Source organism: Myotis myotis, unplaced genomic scaffold (assembly GCF_014108235.1).
Source record: "Myotis myotis isolate mMyoMyo1 unplaced genomic scaffold, mMyoMyo1.p scaffold_m19_p_27, whole genome shotgun sequence".
In the NCBI taxonomy this organism is placed as follows: domain Eukaryota; kingdom Metazoa; phylum Chordata; class Mammalia; order Chiroptera; family Vespertilionidae; genus Myotis; species Myotis myotis.
The window spans coordinates 2,323,510-2,331,466 of NW_023416332.1; positions in this window are offsets into that span (position 1 = coordinate 2,323,510).

Below are 7,957 nucleotides of genomic sequence, written 5' to 3' on the forward strand. Positions count from 1 at the left end.
GGGGCGTGCAGAAGGCAGCCAGTCAATGATTCTCTCACCATTGATGTGTCTGTCTCTCTCCCTCTCCCTTCCTCTCTGAAATCAATAAAAAAAATATTATTTAAAAACTAGCTTTTTAGAAAATAAAATCAAGAAGGTAGACGAGCCCAGCTGCGCGGGTCAGTAATTAACCGTCGACCTATGAACCAGGAGGTCATAGTTCAATTCCCGGCCAGGGCACATGGCCGGGACTGTGGGCTGGACCTGTGTCCAGGTCTCAACTCAGAATAGGACACACAGGCCCAGTGTTCCCGGGACACCCTAATGTACCCAGGGCCCAGACAGGCTTTCTGGGTGCCTGTCCCCAGGATGCTCAAAGAATGATGGTCAGTGACACTTCTGACTGTTTGGTCGGTGCCAAGGATTGTTCTAAGCACCTTGCCCGGATCGTCTCATTTCGTTCACAGCAACCCCATGGCGTACTTGCATTTGCTGCTCATTAGAGGTGCAGGTAGCAGGCAGGTGAGGGGTGGCAGTCACAGCGTCTACCACCCACAAGTGGTTCCAGTATCTCAGCCCCTCCCATGGGTCCCCAGGAGAAAGGGCAGCCAGATGGGAACGAACATGTGGGAACTGGCCATTCAAACAGGGAAGCCCAACGCTTGGCAGTACGTGTAGGGTGCTCGAACTCGCCAGTGACAACACAGGCCAAACGACAAGGAGACCCACTTTCCACCATCAGACAGTCACCGTGAGGAAGGGAGGGGCGCCAGGTGAGGGTGAGGCGAGGGGGCGGAGCCTCTGGGGCTGAGGAGGCCCAGCTGTCTCTGGGGGAGCCCGGATGTGCCACACTGACCCACAGGGAGTGCTGGCTGCCCAGTTGTTTATGTAGCTCATGTCAGCAGCCAATTATTCGTGTGCGGAGGAGTGGGTAATAAGATCCAGTGGGTATACACTGAGGGATGCTGTGCAACAGGGAGACGGGGTAGGTGTTCGCGGAACAGCCTGTGCATATTCTACAATCCATGCAGGGTATGTTAAGCAGCGGCTCTCAAGGTCCTGGACATCAGGCCCGGCCGACGTGGCTCAGGGGTTGAGCTTCGACCTATGAACCAGGAAGTCACGGCTCGATTCCTGGTCAGGGCGCATGCCCGGGTTGCAGGTTTGATCCCTGTGGGGGCCGTGCAGTAGGCAGCTGATCGATGATTCTCTCTCATTGTTAATGTTTCTCTCTCCCTCTCCCTTCGACTCTGAAATCAATAACAATATATTTAAAAAATAAAAGCTTGTACAGCAGGTGACAGAGCCTCAGAATACGTGGGGCAGGAGCTGAAGAGGCCACAACTGTGGCGGGAGACCCCCACTGCCCCCTCCACATCCACAGAACGAACAGAGCTCCGGGGCGGAAAAGCTTGGACAAGACTAGGAACGGCTTGATGGGACTGGCATTTACAGGGAGCTCCATCCAAACACGAGCGCAGGCTGCTCCAGTGCCCACGGAACAGCCACCAAATGGGCCGGATTCTGAGCCAGAAAACAGTCTAGGACGTGCAAATGGCACAGATTATGTTCTCCGACCAAAATGAAGTTACGTTAGAAATTAATAATAAGGAGAAACCAAGATGGCGGCATAGGTAAACACCAGAGATTGCTGCTCGCACAACCACTTCAAAAATACAACTAAAAGACGGAATGGACAGCACCCAGAACCACAGGAAGGCTGGCCGAGTGGAAATTCTACAACTAGAAGGAAAGAGAAAAGCATACCGAGACTCAGAGGAGGCGCAGTGCAGAAGTAAAATACAAAGGCACGGAGGTGCATGCGGAGCGGGCTGGCGGCTGAGGACACGGTTGCCTTTTTCAATCGGGAGGGAGTCTCAGGCTCTGAGCTCCAGTTCCGGACAAGTCTCTGGGGACCCAGACTCATAGGGGAGAAACGGGACTGTCTGGCATCGTTTGGAACTCGAGGGAAGCTTTCTCTAAGAGGTGCTCACAGCGATTGCCGGGACACTGAGAAGCGAGGCCTCTGAGGGCAGGACTGAGAGCAGCCATAATTGCTCGATCCACCCTGTTGATCCCCTGGGACCCCGCCGGCCCAAGCACGGAGCCTTTTGCATATGAAAGGCCTGGCCCTTTGCAATCTGAAAATTACTTAACAAACTGCAGCTGGCCCAAGGCCCCATGGCAACTTGCATTGCTTCACAGCTGGCTTCCGCTGGGTAGCCTCAGGCAGAGGCTAGATTAGCACCTCCTTAGAGATCCAGGAGCCAGTGTGCCGGTGGTCAGAGTGGGACCATCCAGATTGCAGCTCCTCGGATTCATAAAGGACACACTCAGGGGGCAGACTCAGTGACCACCAAAGCCCCACTAGAGCAAGTCTTGCCCCAGAGGGGTGTCTCCAGCACAGAAGTTCTCCCACTGCAGACACAGCTGATTCTCACAGCCAATTGGCCTGGAGGTCAATCCCTCCCAGTGTTACCTACAACAATCAAGGCTTAACTACAACAAGACTGTGCACAAAGCCCACAAGGGGGTGCACCAAGAGTGTCTACCTCAGGCAATTGGGGAGGCTGAGCCACTGGGCCCTATAGGACACTTAGCACAGAAAGCCACTCTATCGACACAGCGAAGCATAAAAAAATGCCGAGACAAAGAAACAGGACACAGATGACAGAAATGGAGAAAAGCAAACTACTGGATATAGAGTTCAAAATCACACTTTTAAGGTTTTTCAAGAATTTTCTAGAAACGTCCAATAAACTTAATGAGAACCTCAAGAAATCTAATGAGACCCTCGAGGTTGTGATAAAGGACCAACTAGAAATTAAGCATACACTGACTGAAATAAAGAATATTATACAGACTCCCAACAGCAGACCAGAGGATCACAAGAATCAAGTCAAAGATTTGAAATATGAAGAAGCAAAAAACACCCAACCGGAAAAGCAAAATGAAAAAAGAATCCAAAAATATGAAGGTAGTGTAAGGAGCCTCTGGGACAGCTTCAAGCGTACCAACATCCGAATTATAGGGATGCCAGAAGAAGAGAGAGAGCAAAATATTGAAAACCTATTTGAAGAAATAATGACAGAAAACTTCCCCCACCTGGTGAAAGAAACAGACTTACAAGTCCAGGAAGTGCAGAGAACCCCAAACAAAAGGAATCCAAAGAGGACCACACCAAGACACATCATCATTAAAATGCCAAGAGCAAAAGACAAAGAGAGAATCTTAAAAGCAGCAAGAGAAAGACAGTCAATTACCTACAAGGGAGTACCCATACGACCGTCAGCTGATTTCTCAACAGAAACTTTGCAGGCCAGAAGGGTGTGGCAAGAAATATTCAAAGTGATGAGTAGCAAGAACCTACAACCAAGATTACTTTATCCAGCAAAGCTATCATTCAGAATTGAAAGGTCAGATAAAGAGCTTCACAGATAAGGAAAAGCTAAAGGAGTTCATCACCACCAAACCAGGATTATATGAAATGCTGAAAGGTATCCTTTAAGAAGAGGAAGAAGAAGAAAAAGGTAAAGGCACAAATTATGAACAACAAATATGCATCTATCAACAAGTGAATCTAAGAATCAAGTGAATAAATCATCTGATGAACAGAATGAACTGGTGATTATAATAGAATCAGGGGCATAGAAAGGGAATGGACTGACTATCCTTGGGGGGGGAAAGGGGTGAGGGGGATGCGGGAAGAGACTGGACAAAAATCGTGCACCTATGGATGAGGACAGTGGGGGGGGGGGTGTGAGGGTGGAGGGTGGGGTGGGAAACGGGTGGAGGGGAGCTATGGGGGGGAAAAAAGAGGAACAACTGTAATAATCTGAACAATAAAGATTTAATTTGAAAAAGAAATTAATAATAATTAAAAAGAGGAAAAATTAATAATAAAAAGATATCTGGAACCCACCCCCAAATATTTGGAAACTAAATAACCCATGTACCACAGGGGAAACTAAGCAGTATTTTAGACTGAATGGAGAGCCCCAGCCGGTTTGACTCATCGACCTGCGCACTGAAGGGTCCTGGGTTCGATTCCGGTCAAGAGCACATGCCTCGGTTGCAGGCTCCATCCCTGGCCCTGGTCAGGGCACATATGGGAGGCAAGCAATCGATGTGTCTCTGTCACATGGATGTTTCCCTCTCTCTCCCCTCCCTTCCACTCTCTCTAAACATCAATGGGAAAACATCCTCAGGTGAGGGTTAAACTGAATAGACAAAAACCGGACGTGTTCTGTTCTGTTCCGTGGGACGCAGGACGCAGCTAAAGCAGCGCGTAGGGAGGTGCCAGCCCCGCCAGAGGGAGGGAAGGTCTCAGTCACCGACATCAGCACTCACCTCCAGACCCCAGAGAGCCCCTGCTTCCCTGCCTACAGGTCCCTCTCGACCACCATCTGCTGCCCAGCAAAGGATTCACCCATCAGCAACCCGCCCCAGGGCGCTCCTCACTGGGGGGTGGTAGCTGCTTCCTGCGTCCGGGCTCACAGCCAGTGTCAGACCAGGCCCCTGTCATGGCCCTTTTCACCTGCACATCTGAGTCCCCCGAGATGAGCCGGGCAGCCACGGCCCTGGGCCTCTCTCTCGGAGGGTCTGAGGCAGCGGGTCTCAACCTGTGGGTCGAGACCCCTGAAAATCCATCCTGCAGATCAGATGTTTACATGACGATTCATAACAGTAGCAACATGACAGTTAGGAAGCAGCAACGAAAATAATTTTATGGTTGGGGGTCACCACAACACGAGGAACTGTATTAAAGGGTCGCGGCATTAGGAAGGTTGAGAGCCACTGAGGGATGCCTCGGAGCCATGTACATGCCAACTACAGCAAACGCACTTGTTAGGGTCCGCGTGGGAAGTTTTGTTAGGGCACAGCCACACCTATTTGTGCAATTGTGCTGCGCTCAGTACGGCCAGGGGCGATCCTGATCGGGGGAAGTGAAGGATTAAAGAAGACAGACAAGAGAATACAGTTGGGACCAGGTGGGACACTGTCCTCTCTGATGGAGAGACAGGCCACGGCCTGCAAGCCGAGTCTTTATCTTATAGCAGATTCCAGGAGGCAAAGTAAGGGCGTGGCCAAGATGTTTACAACGTTCTTGTGGGTTTCAAATCTACTCAATTACATGCCCCTGAACTCTATCAAGCTTTGTTTTGGCAGCACTTGCTGCACCTCCCACAGCCTATATCACTCAGCCACCTGAGACCACAGGTTCGGACCATCAGGTCAAGCTCACAACCACAGCCTTTGGCTGTAATTGTGTTGGGAGGGCTTTGCCCTGCAAGCTGGGACCTGCACGTGGCTTGGCCATGAAGACTGTGCCCTCTCATTAGTCCGAGGCTTGAACCTGTCCAAACGCTGTGGCCACGGCGCATATTGCCTCGGGCGCTGTCACACTAGGAGTTGAAACTTGGAGTTTCAACAGAGACCATCAGCCGTTCTCTCTGGCTGCTACAGACAAAGCAGCTGACCTCTGGTCTAGGATCTCGAATGCCCTTTATCACCTTGCACAGCTGGTGAAGAACTTTGAAGTTGCCTCTTTCACCAAGGACCGTCTTTCCCAAGCCAATTAGCCATTCCTGGGGGGCGGGGCGCAGAAGAGTAGCCTGCACGGACTGCATAGGAGCCCCCGACTTAGTACCTTAGGCATCCGGAGTCCCATTGGAAAGGAGAGTCAGAGATCACAGGTGGATGGGGAAGGACGAGGCCCTTTTTCTTTTTCTTTTAAAATATATTTCATTGATTTTCTACAGAGAGGAAGGGAGAGCGATAGTTAGAAACATCCATGAGAGAGAAACATCGATCAGCTGCCTCTTGCACACTCCCTACTGGGGATGTGCCGGAAACCAAGGTACATGCCCTTGACAGGAATCGAACCTGGGACCCTTCAGTGCGCAGGCCGACGCTCTATCCACTGAGCCAAACGGTCAGGGCATGAGGCCCTTTAGGGCACGAGGCCCTTTTTCTGTCTTCTCTGTGTCTGACCTGGCAGAGAAAGTGTTCAAGCACGAGGGTGGGGCTAGGGCAGTGATGGCAAACCTATGACACGCGTGTCAGAGGTGACAGGTGAACTCATTTTTTTGGTTGATTTTTCTTTGTTAAATGGCATTTAAATATCTAAAATAAATATCAAAAATATAAGTGTTTTACTGTGGTTGCAAATATTAAAAAATTTCTATATGTTGCCGAAACCGGTTTGGCTCCGTGGATAGAGCGTCGGCCTGCGGACTGAAGGGTCCCAGGTTCGATTCCGGTCAAGGGCATGTACCTGGGTTGCGGGCACATCCCCAGTAGGGGATGTGCAGGAGGCAGCTGGTCGATGTTTCTCTCTCATCGATGTTTCTGACTCTCTATCTCTCTCCCTTCCTCTCTGTGGAAAATCAATAAAATATATTTAAAAAAAAGAAAAATTTCTATATGTGACACGGCACCAGAGATAAGTTAGGGTTTTTCAAAATGCTGACACGCCGAGCTCAAAAGGTTCGCCATCACTGGGCTAGGGGAAGGGCGTGTGAGGCCTTCTGTGTGGGTGCCACCTTTGTGGGGCACCCTATATGCTAGCAGCTGTAGGCTCCACCCCAACCTCCTCACATTGGGCACAAGCAACACGGGTTTGGAATCAGGAAGCCACAGAAGCGATGAAGTGGGAATAGCACAGGCAGAGGAGCAAGGAGCAAGCATGGAATCCTAGAACGTTCCAGGAGGAAGGGACAGAGGTGACCTGTGGCCACCCTGCTTTGAACCACTGGCAGCCTTAACAGGTTGGCTCGTTTTTTAAAAAATATTGATTTCAGAGAGGAAGGGAGAGGGAGAGAGAAACAGCAATGAGAGAGAATCACGGATCGGCTGCCTCCTGCACGCCCCACACTGGGGATCCAGCCCGCAACCCAGGCCTGTGCTCTGACCGGGAATCGAACTGTGACCAACATGGTTCACAGGCCGATGCTCAGCCACTGAGCCACACCGGCCGGGCATGGTGTCATGTCTTGCCTGTGTTCACACATGGTGACAGACTGGCCGTGGTTTTGTACTGGAGCATCGTGGCCAGGCCTTGTCTGGCCTCAAGGTTCCGTGAAGCTGCTTACGTTTACGTTCAACAGGAGAGCAGCAGGCCCCTTGGAGGGCGAGCCTTTGTCCCGCCGTCTCTGATGGAGACCTTGAAGGACCCCTTCTCCCCAGCAGCTCTGGGGCAGACACGCCGCGGGGCCTGGCAGCGGAGAAGGGGACCGTGAGACAAGGGCGGAAGGAGGAGGCTGTGAGGGTCAACGCAGGCCGCCTCAGAGACACGGCAGTGGCGAGGCCGCGGCCTGTTTTCTGTGTATGTTGGTGATTTCCCCTGACGAGGCGCTGTTGGGGCTAACCTTCGACCCCTGCTTCCGGTGGCAGTCGGCTGAGTGACATCACCGTGAAGGTGGCCTTCCTCCTGCGGGAACACCGTCTTCGCGGCCTGCGCAAGTGCCCAGCCCACACCCCTCTCTCCTTTAGCGCGACTCCTAGTTTTAAAATGTTAATAGAAGTGCTCCTCCTCCCAGATGACTTCGGGGTAAATCAAGGGCCTACGGTAACCGTCGGCCTGATGCTGTCTGTTCATTCTCCTCCAGCCTCCCACCCGCCACCTCCCGCCCCAGGAGGCCATGCCCGTGGCTGGGATCAGGACCCGCCGCTGTGCTCGTGCTTTGACTCCAACGTAGAGAACTTCCTCCCCGAGACACTGGCGCTGCCCTTGGCCCAGCTTAGTGGTCCGTTGTCCCATGACCAGCGGTCCTTGGTGGGGCCAGGGTTCCCGTGTCCAGAGCCTGATAGTTGCTGGCCCCAAACCCCGGCCACCCCTCCCAGCCAGTGGATCCTCCGTCCCGGGGGCTTCTGGGAAAGCCCACCCTCAGTCTGAGGACTGCTGTTAGCTGTCAGGGTTCGAGGCCCGATGCACATAGAAACCGATACCGTTGTTGCAGGGGTGGGAATGGCATCA